Raw genomic sequence first — 14,916 nt, 5'->3', positions numbered from 1 at the left:
ACAGTTAACAGACCGAGGGTTGCTATTGGTACTCACAGTTTTTAATATACCCTGGGCAGGCATACAGCAGTGATGGAGAGGCTGGCACATAGATCCTCTGGGGCACTCTCTGGGTATAGGGACCAGGCCTGGTGGTAGGTGAGGTGCCCTGTGTTTTGTAGGTTTAGTGTGCCGGTGGCAAGATCCCTTATAGTTTGTGACGCCAGTGCCGGTAATGGTGGCACACCGATTTATTGTAGGAATAATTGAGGTACACACAGTTGTAGTGAACCAGAACTTCTTTTTTACTGAACAGTTCAACTATATACAGACTTCAGTTAGTTCCATATGAAGGGTCTTGGTAACAGGCAGGCTTCACATAAATGGCAGGCAAAGTCCTTGCAAGATACTCGGAGGGCATAACACTCACAGATCAGGCTGTACTTTCTTCAGATCCTGTCTGGCTTTCTCCAAGGCCCGTATGCCCTATAGCTGGCTTTATGCTTGGGTAGGGAAACCTTCCTCTGGTATAAATCCTCTTGCAGTAGATATCCTTCTGCCCTTTAGCTTTCTACTTGGCTGGATAAAATTGGCTCTGCTCTGTACTGTACAAGATGCTAGATATCTTCAGGAGGCAACTTCTTCCCCTGGATGCAAGCTAGGAACCTGGGCTATCTAGCTGCATGTTAGAAGCTGATCTTCAGCTGCTCTCTAGCTAAAGTGCACACTGGCTTCTAACTACACACTCTCCCCCTCCCTGAACTGGACCTGACTATATATACTAGGGGGTTTCCCTAGCTCCCTCTACTGCCTAGGAGGAGGAACTACAACCCTAACAGGCCTGGTACACAAGAGATAACATGATAATACACATTATAATGCAATACAAATACCCTGACCATGTTCCACAAAAGGTGGGGAACAACGTGACCCAATTGACCCTTGAGTAGTGCCCAGATTTACGTAGTGGGACACTACAAAAGCTCCTTTACCTTTTCAGACCGAAGACAAATTATGGATTTAATTTGGGATTCTAAACACCCTAGAGTGGCATACTTGACTAACCATGCATAAAACTAGGGGAGGACTGGGGTACCAAACCTGAAACATTACTATACAGCCTGTCTACTAGACCAAATAGTCCACTGGTGGCAAGACTATCAAGACCCAGTGTTTCTCTTAAGAGAAGAACTCGCTTAACCTCTCTACCCTTCACTCCCCGCTGATAGGGACGGCATGGGGTTAGGTCTATATACATCCCCTCTGTCCGCGGTGCAGGTATCTATAACAGCCTGGAAAAACTATTTAGACGTGTCAACTGACAAGAGAACCATACCTGCCTCCACCATATCTACAGCTTGCTTGACAGACGATGTCCCGGCACTAGATCTCCAGACCTGCACTACTCAGGGCATTAAAAAAGCCCAGGATATGATGGGTCCAGACAACATGTTGTCCTTTTCCTACATACATGAGACCTACCAGATTCCCCATAGGGAATTTTATAAGTACCTGCAGATTAGATCCTTGCTGGGGAAAAATGAGGGAACCTCACTACACATCCCTAAAGATACCTCCATGATGGATTCCCTGGGACGGGGGCGGGGGGAATCTCTCTCTTCTATAATCTCATCTAGGAAAAAGGATGGGAAACTGATCTGCAAAAGTCTCTCATTTGACCAATGGCATACTGTCTTTCGTACAATTACCACTGCTTTCTGCTGTGTAGCACACCAGGAAGCAATATTTAAAACCCGTCTGAGATGGTACTACATACCCACCAGAGTCCATATAATGTTTCCTACCTTGCCTCCCCATTGCAGGAGGGGATGTGGAGGTAGAGGATCTCTCCTTCACATACTGTGGTCCTGCCCTAAGATTTCTGCGCTGTGGAACTTTACTAAAGCTCTGATAGCTGAATTTACCTCCCACAGACCAGAAATAACACCAGAGATGGCACTTGTCTTCATAGATATCGACAGCATAGCTCGCCCGTATACAATGGTGACAACTCATATACTTGGACACCTTTCGTTTTTGTTCATGTTCACATTTTTAGACGCACTCACACTCTGGGTTTTCATTTAATTATTATTTATGTTCTGGTTTTGTACTCTGTTAAATTCTAGATTAAAAGACATTAAATGTCATTCAGTCCCGTAATGCAAAACTTGTGTAACCTGGATGATTCTCATGCTTGAATAATAGGAGACTGATGGATGGTTGTAACTGCTATATTGAAAAACTATAAAAATCTTTGGAATTAAAAGGGGGATTTCCAAAACTTTACTACTGATGACCTATCCTCTGGAGAAGTCATCAGTATCTAATCAGTGGGGGTCCAACAACTCGGCCCCCCGCCAATCAGCTGTACGAGAAGGCAGTGGCTCTGCAAGAATATTTCTGCTCACCAAGCACAGCTCCGTACATTGGATAGTGGCTGTGCTTGGTATCTCAGCTCAGCCCTATTCACTTCAATAGAGCTGAGCCATGCTTGGGCCATGTGACCGATGAACACAACGCTGCATGTCCTAAGGAAAGCGGAGAGAAAGCCGCAGTGCTACAGCGAGTGCTGGTGCCTTTTCAAAGAGCTTGTATGAAACTTGCCAAAGGCCTCATGCAAGCAACCATAATTTGCATCAGTGTCTGATCTGCATTTTTTGTGGATGCACACGGACCAAACAAACAAAAAACAAAAACAAAAAAACAGAGAGCACATGGGTGTCAGATTGATGTTAGCATCCGTATGTCCATTCTGCAAATTAGATATTTTTGCCCGTTTTGCAGATAAGAATAATCATTACTAGTGATGGGAGTGTGACAAAAAGCTGAATTTATATGGAAGGTATCTGCTGTATTTTGCGGATCTATGTTATGCAGAATTGCAATATGGACAGGTATGCATGAGGCCTTTATGGAAGAAATCTGATAATGATCTAAACATCCAATCTGCATCAGCAAATCTGCACGTACGTAGCAACCGGAAAATCCTATAGACTTATGCTGTACATCGCTGAAAAAATAAAATAAAAGATAGGACGTGTCGACTTAGCCTTAAAGGGGTTGTCTCATCGCAGACGAAGGGGGCATATCGTAGGATATGCCTCCATTGTCTTATAGGTGCAGGTCCCTATCGGCAACAGAGCTCCGCAAGGTGGTGGCTAGAGGACTCCTGTCCGGACAACAAGTGCTTCTCCCCATAGAAGTGAATGGGAGTGCACCGCGTATGACCGGGCCACCGTTCCTATTCACTTCTATGGGCCCGACGAGAATAGGCTCTGCTACTTTCGGCGGCCTCATAGAAAATGAATGGAGGGCTGCTGCGCATGCGCAGTGCACCCTCCAGTACTTACGATGCTCTGTTCTCGATACTGGTGCGGGTCCCAGCGCTGGGAACCACACCTATAAGACAATGGGGGCATAAACTAGCGAGATTGGCCCCTATTGTCTGTAGTAAGACAACCCCTTCAAATTTACCTTGCATTTTAAATGTATGTAGCAAAAACAGATATGTAGCTCAACTCATCCATCTTTTGGCGATGCATTGTATTGGCCTCAAATAACAGTGCAGCTTTGATATGACAAGCTGTGCTCACAAACTTTGCATTGTAGCATCTGTTCGACAATAGCGAATCAGAGTTTAGAATCAAACACCCCTTTAATAAGTACACTATAAACACAACAAACATAGTAATTATGCTTTCATTTCACAGAACACCCATCAACACAATGCAACAAATATTAAAGTGATGTGAATATACATAACAAAAAAAACCTAAGCACCTCTTGTATAATTACAAATGAGATTCAATATCCAGAACTAATTCACTTCAGGAGTAAAACAATTTGCACGCAAAACGCCAATGCTGAAAAGTGCTGGATGTGGCAGAATCATGCCAAGGTGCCGGAAAAATGCAGCGTTGACAAATATCACAAAGACCTCGTTCTTGGTCTGAACGGAACGTCTTAACACACCGGCTAAAGACATATAAATTTAATTAAGAATGCAAAGGAGTCGTAAATCACACAGCAATAACCGTCAAAAAAATATTGACATTAGGAGTATTTTAATGCTCATCAAAAGTGACTTTTCCAATAAATGCCCTGGACTTAAAGAGAAAGGATCACAATTCGCCTTCTGATCTTTGGGAGTAAAAAACACTAAACAATGAGTCAGAGGCGATAAAGAAGAGCGACGCTGTGACGACAGCGCAGCAATAAAACCTGGCAAACTGGACAACAGTGTGTGAAGACAGAGGATGACAGACCCTGTTGCTCCTAGAGGCTCATTTGCATATATCAAAACTCACATTTTTCTCAGCAATGTGGACAAATATGAACATGGGACCAACACAGATGCCTTCAGCTGCCAAGCGCACATGTAACAGGTCAGCCAGGGTCATAGGTACATAACTGCTGACAGATGCCCTTTAAAGGGAAGATGTTATGTTAAAGATGCATTTACATATCCCAGCTTCATAGAACAGGAGGAGCTGAGCAGATCGATATATAGTTTCGTAGGAAAAGATTCAGTAGAACTTTTAACTTGGGAACGGAAATACCTTCAGTTCTTAGTAGTCCAGATGGCAGTCCTGGACTCCTAAGCATAAAAAGCACAAAAATGTAAATCAACTTGCACTGAATATGGTGGGTGGTGACCAGGAGGTATTACACACACACAGCAACCCGCAGCCAAGGTGGTGGTGTGGGCCCGTTGGACCTATATCTCACCTATAACAGTAAGCCAAGAGAGAAAAGATGTAATGAAATGGACTCACCAAAAATAACACCGACCTGGATGCCTGGGATGGCGTTACCCCGACGCGCGTTTCGGCGTACCTTCGTCAGGGGTAACGCCATCCCAGGCACCCAGGTCGCTGGTTTTTTTTTGGGGAGTCCATTTCATTACATCTTCTCTCTTGGCTTACTGTTATATAGGTGGGATATAGGTCCAACGGGCCCACACCGCCGCCTTAGCTGCGGGTTGCTGTGTGTGGAATACCTCCTGGTCACCACCCTCCATATTTACATTATTCTGGTAATTATTCATGGTGACAGGTCCCCTTTAAAGCAACTGTCTGGGGTGGGTCTCTTTATATTTGACAGTGAAGGCCAACCTCCGGCACTCCAGCTGCAGTGAAACTACGACTCCCAGCATGCTCCATTCATTTCTATGGCGTTCTGAGAACAGCCAATTAAGTGTACATCTTTGAAATCGTAGTTTTACCACAGCTGGAGTGCCGGAGGTTAGCCATCACAGATATAGGCGGTCAAGAGTAGGGTTGAGCGAACCCGTGGAAGTTCAGGTTCGCCGTGTTCGGCCGAACTTCAGGTCAAAGTTCGAGCCCCGAACCCCATTTAAGTCAATGGGGACCGAACTTCACTTAAATATTTTCCGTTATAACATGGTTATAACGGAAACTAGCATTCTTACAACAGAATGCTAAATAAAATGTCTATTGAGGGGTTAAACAAAAAAAAAAAAACAAAAAAAAAAAAACACCTCATCCACTGGATTGCGCAGCCGGTATCTTCTGTTCTTCAGGACCTGCGGTGGCGTCACCGCAGGTCCTTTTGCAGGTCCTGAAGAAAAGAAGATACTGGCTGCGCGATCAAGTGGACGAGGTGTTTTTTTTTTTTGTTTTTAACCCCTCAATAGACATTTTTTTAGCATTCTGTTTTAAGAATGTTATTTTCCATTATAACCATGTTATAACAGAAAATAATAAAATCACCAAAACACCGAACTTCAGTGAAAAAAATCCGGGTCCCCGAACTCGCAAAGTTCGGGCTCCTTCAACTCTAGTGAAGAGTTATATTCAGCCCTAACATTTTACCTTGTGGATTCTGCCTGACTTCCAGGACCCCACCACTTAGCGGATTGAAGGGGCCAAATCGCTCAATGAAGAGCCATACTTTCAGTAGTGGCTGTCCCCTGGTACTGCAGCTCAGTCCCATTCAAGTCTATTAATGCAAATTAATATGCACTGGCCTAATTTCTTAGGTCTGAAGAACAGAAGTACAATGAGGCCAATTAGTTCTGGAATCTGTATCCCAACCAGAGACCGAAAAGCCTGGAGCCCCTAATGTAATGAGATTTGTACAAGAAGTCTAGAGCAAGGTTTGATTGCTAATTTATGGACAGATTCACAGTCTTAAAGACGTTATCTTCAAATGCATAATAAACCAGAAAAGTTCCATACACTGATGAGATAAGACTCAAGGTTTTGATCAGACCAACACACTAAACTAGCGATACAGGGTTCATTTTGAAGAACCTCCCCAAGACTGGAAGATCAGACAAGAAGTCTAGCTTGGCTCTTCAGGACAAAAACAAACCTGGTCTGCTGCCCAACCAGCAATTCTGCAGTTTTGTATATTTTAATACTAATAAAGTTCTTTAAATGTGTTTTTTTATAATCCACAGAGTCTGATAAACCAGCCCAAAACTGCACTATAACGAGGAAGGTTTTTTACTGGTTTCTAGAAAGCATTGTCCCATTATGGGTGTTCATCATGTCATCTGGATACCTAAGCCAGGTTGGGTGAAAATCTTGAGGTACTGGGTGTTTCAACATTCTCTCTATGGATCTGTTGTATGGATATCTTTTTATAGAAGACCTTGACTGGTCAACGGCTACAACTTTACAATTGGCATTTATTACTTCTGACCCTCAGTAAGCAATTACAGAGAAATAATAAGATGCAGTGACCAGAGTCAGGTTAATGGTGGCCAGTCCCCTCTGGTTCCCACGCACAGTGAGTGCAGTCTTTGTACCAAGGTCCCTGGCTAAGAAAGCAGCTGGCTGATGTACAACAAGACAAGATAGCAATGATTCGGATGGCTGGGAGAAAGCAACGCAAGGACTTGGCTAATTAACAGTCAATGGGCACGGGGGCTCTGAAGGAATATACGGCCTCTACAGCTAAGGTGGAGTTCTGCCTCTAGGCACGTTTTATCACAGACTTCCAGCTTCTTGCATCTTAATGCAGCCTAGGAAAGCAAGTATGCTGAAACCTATAAAGGTGTAGTGATACTTGGCTGATTTATTGCAGAAATGTCTTTGTACTAAATTATTTTCCATAATCAGAAGAGGGTTGTTTCTAAGGCATGGATGTGGACTTCAGCAATTCACCTAGAGATGAATGGGAAATACTCAGAATTGGATAGGGAGGTCTTTCTGTGGCCAGCCCCACACACCGTTACTTTGATTGAAAGGGCAAAATCAGCAAGGAAGAGGCTGGCCACAGAAATAAGTGGAGTTTGGGTGCAAGAAGAGCAATGGCAAAGCCCTCATTGCACCAAAGGCTTAATTTGCATATTAAGAAAAACTATCATGGCTCTGGAACGGAGCCTCGGAACAACAACAAAACAAAAACAGCATTTTAAATCAGGTGATCTACAGCTACATGTCTATGCAAACAGTTGGATAGGGAGGTCACTGGTGACATATTCCCTCTGAAGCTCAAAAACATTTTACTTTCTGGCACATGGGGGAGGTAGAGATGTGCAAAATTTATTAAAAAGGTCTGCATATCTAAATCCAGAGCAAAACTAGATCAAGAATTGTATACGAAACACCAATCTTTAGAAACTGCCTCCCAATCAGGGAAATTCATGAAACAAAAATTTCTTGTTCACAGTAACCAATCACAGAGCAGCTTTCATTTCTCATGTTGCTCTTGAAAAATGAAATCTGCGCTGCGATTGGTTGCTATGGGGCGCAAAGACAGGTCTTATTTATTAAAACTATTTAAGGGCTCATGCGCACGACCGTGGTTTTTGGTTACATCTTGGGGCCACAAAAGATGCCGACAGATCATGGTGTATGTCCGTTCTGAGGTCCCATAAAAAAATAAAATTAATAGAACATGTCCTATTCTTGTCTGTTTTGCGGACAAGGAAAGATACATTTGTAAAGGAGCGAGAAGAAAACGTCTGCATGCTCTTGGCTGGTATCCGTGTTTTGTGTATCTGCAATTTGTGGACCGCAAAAAATGCAATGGTTGTGTGCATCTGCCCCAACTGTAAGACTGTCATTGCTGGCCATAGTAACCAATCAGAGATCAGCTTTCATTTTTCCAGAGCAGGTTAAGAAATGAAAGCGGAGCTCTGATTGGTTGCTATGGGTAACCAAGAGTCTTCCACTTAGACAGCATTGAAAGATAAGGCCCAATAACAAATAAGGGGAATACGTTATATAAATGTGATTCTTTTGCAGGTCACCCCTTTGCTATATTCACCAGATATACATCACGGTGTAATGAAAATATAAAGCTGCTTTCATGGTCTTCTGCCCTTCCAGCCGATATACTAACAGCATCCGCTGACAGCCCTTTACCTAAAGAGCAGAGAAATATATTCAGCGCTGTCTGGCGGCATCGCACTGATGTCTGAAGCACATTCAGCAAAATAAAATATAGGTATAAAAACATGACCCGGTAGATCCCCTGGAGAGCCTCTTGTCCAAGGCAGAATTTAGAACCCACAGCATAAGAGGACATTCAAAAAGTTGGGGTCCAGTAAATTCTATCATCGCTGCTAAATGACAACCAGAAACCGCTGGAGAACCGTAGGGGGAAAATTATAGGACATCCAGCTACCGACATCCGGACAAGTAAAAACATTACACACAGTCAAAAGGGTGAGGAAATGGCTCTTAAAAGGTGCCCTATATTTCGGTACATGTGTGAGGCAGGGCTCAGAATTTAAGAACTCAGAGAGAGAGTGGACTGTGTAAAACTCATCACAGGGTGTGTAGACTTTTGCTGTTAAAAAGTAAAATTAAAACTAAAGCAATATTGCAATTTGTCTTGTATTAGGCTAGTTTCACACTATAGGTACCGTAAATTCTTCTGGCAGAGAAAAAGCCTGCCGGTAGACACTGGCTATGCCGAATACTACCTGACCCTGCCGAAGCCCATGGACTATAATGGGGCTCGGCAGGAACCTGGCCTGTTTCCAGCATTAGTGCCAGGATTCGGCGCTTGCTCCGTACAGTATTGAAACAAAGTTTTATGCGAATCGACTTTGGATGTTTCATGGTGGGAGTTGTAGTTTTACAACGGCTGGAGAACCGCAGGTTGCCCATCCCTGGATTAGTTACTTGAAGGGTGTAATTGCCCAAACTCCTTGCATCAGGATGATCTGTTGGGCTGGAACTCACAGCGTCAGAATCGGTCCCATTCTCCCAGCATCATTGAGACTGGAGCTTGGATCACTAAAACTACTTTCACATAGGATCTCAATACCGGAGGAAAACTTCAGTTTGACAATGAACGGGGACAAAACGGAACGGAACGCACCACAATGCATTCCGTTCCATTTGGTTGCGTTCCCATACTGAACAGAAAAACGGCAAGAAGCTTTTTCTGTCCGGCACAGGATGCGGAGCAAGACAAATCCGGCATGACACACAACGTAAGTCAATAGTGCCGGATCTGTTTTCTCGGACACAAAATAAAAAACGCATTAACTTACAATCGTTTTAATGCCAGATCAGTCATGGCCATTTTAAAGATAATACAACCGGATCCGTTTGTTTATAACGGATGCAGACTGTTATATAATCATGACTGAAGCATTTTTTGCTAAACCCTCCCGGATCCAGCAGAAACAGATGTAAAAGTAGCCTTAGGGCTCTTTCACACTTGCGTTGTCCGGATCCGGCGTGTACTCCACTTGCCGGAATTACACGCCGGATCCGGAAAAACGCAAGTGAACTGAAAGCATTTGAAGACGGATCCGTCTTCAAAATGCTTTCAGTGTTACTATGGCAGCCAGGACGCTATTAAAGTCCTGGTTGCTATAGTAGGAGCAGGGAGCGGGGGAGCGGTATACTTACAGTCCGTGCGGCTCCCGGGGCGCTCCAGAATGACGTCAGAGCGCCCCATGCGCATGGATGACGTGTCCATGCGATCACGTCATCCATGCGCGTGGGGCGCCCTGACGTCACTCTGGAGCGCCCTGGGAGCCGCACGGACGGTAAGTATACTGCTCCCTACTATACTTTACCATGGCTGCCGGGACTTTAGCGTCCCGGCAGCCATGGTAACCATTCAGAAAAAGCTAAAAAGGTCAGATCCGGCAATGCGCCGAAACGACGTTTAGCTTAAGGCCGGATCCAGATCAATGCCTTTCAATGGGCATTAATTCCGGATCCGGCTTTGCGGCAAGTCTTCAGGATTTTTGGCCGGAGCAAAAAGCGCAGCATGCAGCGGTATTTTCTCCGGCCAAAAAACATTCCGGTCCGGAACTGAAGACATCCTGATACATCCTGAACAGATTTCACTCCATTCAGAATGCATTAGGATAAAACTGATCAGGATTCTTCCGGCATAGAGGCCCGACGACGGAACTCTATGCCGGAAGAAAAGAACGCAAGTGTGAAAGAGCCCTTAGGCTACTTTCACACTTGCGTCACCGGAATTGCCTGCAGGATTCGGCAATCTGGACGCAAACGGATGCATTTGTCAGACGGATGCGGATCCGTGTGACAAATGCATTGAAATACCGGATCAGTTTCTCCGGTGTCATCCAGAAAAACGGATCCGGTATTTTTTTTTTTTTCACAGATTTAAAAGGCTGCTCATGTGCAGACCGGAAGAACGGATCCGTCAATGTGTGAATTTGAATGCCGGATCTGGCACTAATACATTTCAATGGAAATTAATTCCGGCAAGTGTCCAGGATTTTTGGCCAGAGAAAAAAAAATGCAGCATGCTGTGGTATTGTCTCTGGCCAAAAAACGTAAGAGGGACTGAACTGATGCATCCTGATGCTCTCCATTCAGAATGCATTAGATTAAAACTGATCAGTTCTTTTCCGGTATTGAGCCCCTGTGACGGAACTCTATGCCGGAAAAGAAAAACGCTAGTGTGAAAGTATTGTGACTGGTCTGGGGGTTGAAACTTCTTACTGGATTATGGATACCAGAAAGATTATATTAGTTTTCAATGAGTTTGTTATTATAATGAGCCAACAGATAAAGTTTTATAGCACAAACATTTACATGAAATTCCCAAGTTGATATATTTTTAACTTTTTAATTCAGTGGGGACAAGAAGATTTAATAGCATAATGTGTTTCATATCAAAATGTTCAGAAAGCCAAGGATTCTCAAGTTTCCTCCCTTAAGAACAAAAGATTTATCACTTATTAATGACCACCAAGACGTGACAATTGCTCTTGTGCTTTAATTAATAAGCGCCATATTTGAAGAGTCTCAGGGGAACAGTTCAAAAGTTAGGCAAAATTGTAAAATCTTAACTTTCAATGTTAATAGCTTAGGGTCTTTGCCAAAAACTTACTGAAATTTTCCATAACCCTTGGAACAGAATGTGCCTGCTATAAGGTTATTATGAGTGATTGAGAACTTGTTTGGAAGGGTTCATGAGCACAGGCATCACAGTCCACAACCATTCATTATGTTCTTTTAATATAAAAAATATATATTGGGCTTATCACAGGTTTACCAAGCTCTTGAGAATCAATCCTGCAAAGTTGTAGTAAGGGTGAAGGTTGGTTCTATAACCTCAAAATCGTATTTACACGTTTTTCCATGCTAGACTTGGTCACACCAGATCAAGACCTCAGCATCTCCATGGACTCATCATGGTCAACTATGGCTCCAAATAACCCTACTTGACAAGAGTTACAATGTACAAAATGTACAGTTTTGTCTCATTCTCGCTTCACCTGCGATATGTCCATTCTAGATACTGTAATATATCAGGCTGGTTTAAAATCTGTAAAAAAAACACAGATGGGCGCACCATAGGGTAATTCTGTGGGTATATATTGATATATGGAGAGAGATGGTAAGGCTCACCTTATATGGTTGTGCAAGGATAGGCACAACACTATTGTAGGTATTATCAAACAAGCCTGGATGTCTGGATAGGGCGGTCTGCAGCCACGGGATCACAGAAGATCTTCAAACGGAGAAGCCTGGAGCCCCCAAGAAGATAATAGTATAAAGGAACAAAAACACGTCCCACGGCGCAAATTACCGTCAGCCAGTCACCAGGATCAAGAAGAAATCTTTTTATTGCAGCGATACAACGCGTTTCGGGGAATCACTCCCCTTCATCAGGTACACAGAGCTGCACAAAGTAACAGCACAAGGCTACACATATTTATACTTACAAACATACCGCCCTTAAAGGGTCACAGGGTCAGAAGGGAGGAGATTTGGGTGTTGCCTAAATGATCAGTGGCAAATATAATGTGCATATCTGCAAGCTCTCATAAATATGTATAAATATGTGTAGCCTTGTGCTGTTACTTTGTGCAGCTCTGTGTACCTGATGAAGGGGAGTGATTCCCCGAAACGCGTTGTATCGCTGCAATAAAAAGATTTCTTCTTGATCCTGGTGACTGGCTGACGGTAATTTGCGCCGTGGGACGTGTTTTTGTTCCTTTATTCATTCTAGATACTGGGCATTATCCCAAACTGCATGCATTGGTCCATGACCTCAACACCTTCATGGAATTCTGACATGGTCCTTACTGTCCTCTAAACAAAAAACCCCTCTCTGTCAAGTATTACAGGAACCTTTGGAAAGGATTCTCTATACACGGTTTGGAAGGTTTCACATTTCTGAACTGCAGTCCTGAAGTGTTCCCCAACATGTCATGATTTGAGGATCTCTCATTGAAGGACCACATGTGACAATTCCCAATGCACTTTAACGCTTAAAACATGACTTGTTGGAGGTAGTGGAAGATTGAGTTTGGTTGAGAAATGTCAGTTTTGATCATGAACCACATTTGTGATGGCAACGACCCCTAGTATCTAAATCAATGAAGTCCAGAAAGGAAAATGATGCCTCACATTGACCCAACTAAAATACATTTTCTAAAGCTTCAACAATAACCTCTTACAGGATCCATAAATGATATGATCCAACTTGAAACAAATATTAATGGATATCAATAATAATGGACTCTTCAGGATGTTCTAGGCATTAAACTAGTTTATTTTGACCATCATGGGCAATGGAACCATGATGCCAATACGAACAGAGCCTTATATAATTCCACTGCTCTAAGGGTACTTTTCACACTAGCGTTATTCTTTTTCGGCATTGAAATCCAGTAAAGGGTCTCAATACCGGGGGGGAAAAAAAACCGCATGTTTTGTCCAAATGCATTCTGAATGGAAAGCAATCCGTTCAGTATGCATCAGGATGTCTTCTGTTCCATCCCTTGTACAGTATTTGACCGGACAAAATACCGCAGCATGCTGCAGTATTTTATCCGGCCAAAATCCAGGAACACTACCGCACTTGCCAAATCAGGCATTCATTTCCATTGAAATGTATTAATGCCGGATCTGGTACCAAGTGTTCCGGAAATTCGGCTTTACGGTCTCCGCATGCTCAGTTCTTTCTAGCTTAGAATTTTTTTTTATACCGGATCCGTTATTCCGGATAATACTGGAAAGAGGGATCCGGAATTTTAATGCATAAGTCTAACTGATCTGGAAAAATAAAAATAAAAAATCCGTTTGCATATGGATTTCCGGATCAGGCATCCAGAATCCAACACTAGTGTGAAAGTACCCCAAGCTCAATTGGCTATAGTGCCCTATGGGAGTTTCGAAGGAGGTGATAGTAGGTAAACAGTGTTATTTTAGCAAAAAAATAAAAAATAAAATTCAGTTTCTCCCATCTTAATCCTGACAGTTCTATTCCGATATGGTCTTTTTTTTTTTGCTGTTCGTTCTGGGAAATGTCACACTGTAACACACTAGAGGATAAAATATCACCAGGAGATCAATAGCATTGGGTTTTAATGGTTCTGAGGCAGCCAAAATCTGCACACTTGAGATGCAAGGAGAAGGACTTTTTAATTTCAAGATTAGGATTATGATTATATTTTGCGACTGGAAACTTATCAAATTGCATGTATGGTTTTCCTCTTCGAATGGCAAATAGAAGCAGACTGTGATAATAACAGGGCGACAGTGGTAGTTACGTGGAGCCACAAAGTGGCAACGCTAAATAAGAAAATGCATGGGATTAACACAGTTTGCCTACAGAATCTATAGGTAAGGGAACAAAAAGCTATGTAGCATAGAGTAAGGCCAATACAATATCATTCCTTTAACCTGGCATCCAATTTTCCAGAAAGTCTAACCATCTGGTACTTTGTATTCAAGCACAGAACCGAAATTTTAAGTTATAGGAGACAATTTCATGATAACATTTAACGCGGTCTTCCTGAAGATTCAATTTTAAGGTTTCTATGTTCTTCTACATCTGTCTGAAAATCCAGTATCTATTAGTTCCCATTAATGTTCTACTAAAAAGGGATCTTTCAGCTACACACAGACACAGCTCAGAATCTCCAGCTGAGAGAAGCTCTCGCACGGAATTTTGCAGAGCGCACAGTATGTCCTCTTTCACACGGCTCCGGATGCGTTCAGTGAAACTCGCACCATTTTGCAAGCAAGTTCAGTCAGTTTTGTCTGCGATTGCGTTGTTATTTCCGCAATGCGTTTTTCACGCGTGGGATAAAAAAAAAACAAAAAAAAAACTGAAGGTTTACAAACAACACCTCTTAGCAACCATGAGTGAAAAACTTATCGCATTCGCACTTGCTTCCGGATGCGTTTTTCACTGAAGCCCCACTCACTTGTATGGGGCCAGGGCAGCGTGTAAAATGCAGAATATAGAACATGCTGCGTTTTTCACGCAACGCAGAAGTGATGCGTGAAAAAAAATAAAAAATGGACACAGACCCATTGAAATGAATGTGTCAGGATTCAGTGCGGGTGCTATGCGTTCACGTCACACATTGCACCCGCACAGAAAACTTACTCGTGTGAAAGGGGCCTAATGCTCACCAACATTACAGCTGACACATGGGTCACAGACTTTGGAGGCCTCTGCTGTTCACATGAGTAGCTGAAGAAATCTGAGGTCAGTAAT

At 43.0% G+C, this 14,916-nt stretch overlaps 1 protein-coding gene across 2 annotated transcripts in view; it reads right to left on the bottom strand.

Moving 5' to 3' along the window:
• The window catches only part of PTPRG (protein tyrosine phosphatase receptor type G), a 470,827-nt gene that overhangs the window by 362,107 nt on the left and 93,804 nt on the right, over positions 1-14,916 (bottom strand). The window lies entirely within an intron of this gene.

This window comes from Bufo gargarizans, chromosome 7, assembly GCF_014858855.1.
Source record: "Bufo gargarizans isolate SCDJY-AF-19 chromosome 7, ASM1485885v1, whole genome shotgun sequence".
Taxonomy (NCBI): domain Eukaryota; kingdom Metazoa; phylum Chordata; class Amphibia; order Anura; family Bufonidae; genus Bufo; species Bufo gargarizans.
This window is presented reverse-complemented; position numbering and strand designations above follow the sequence as displayed.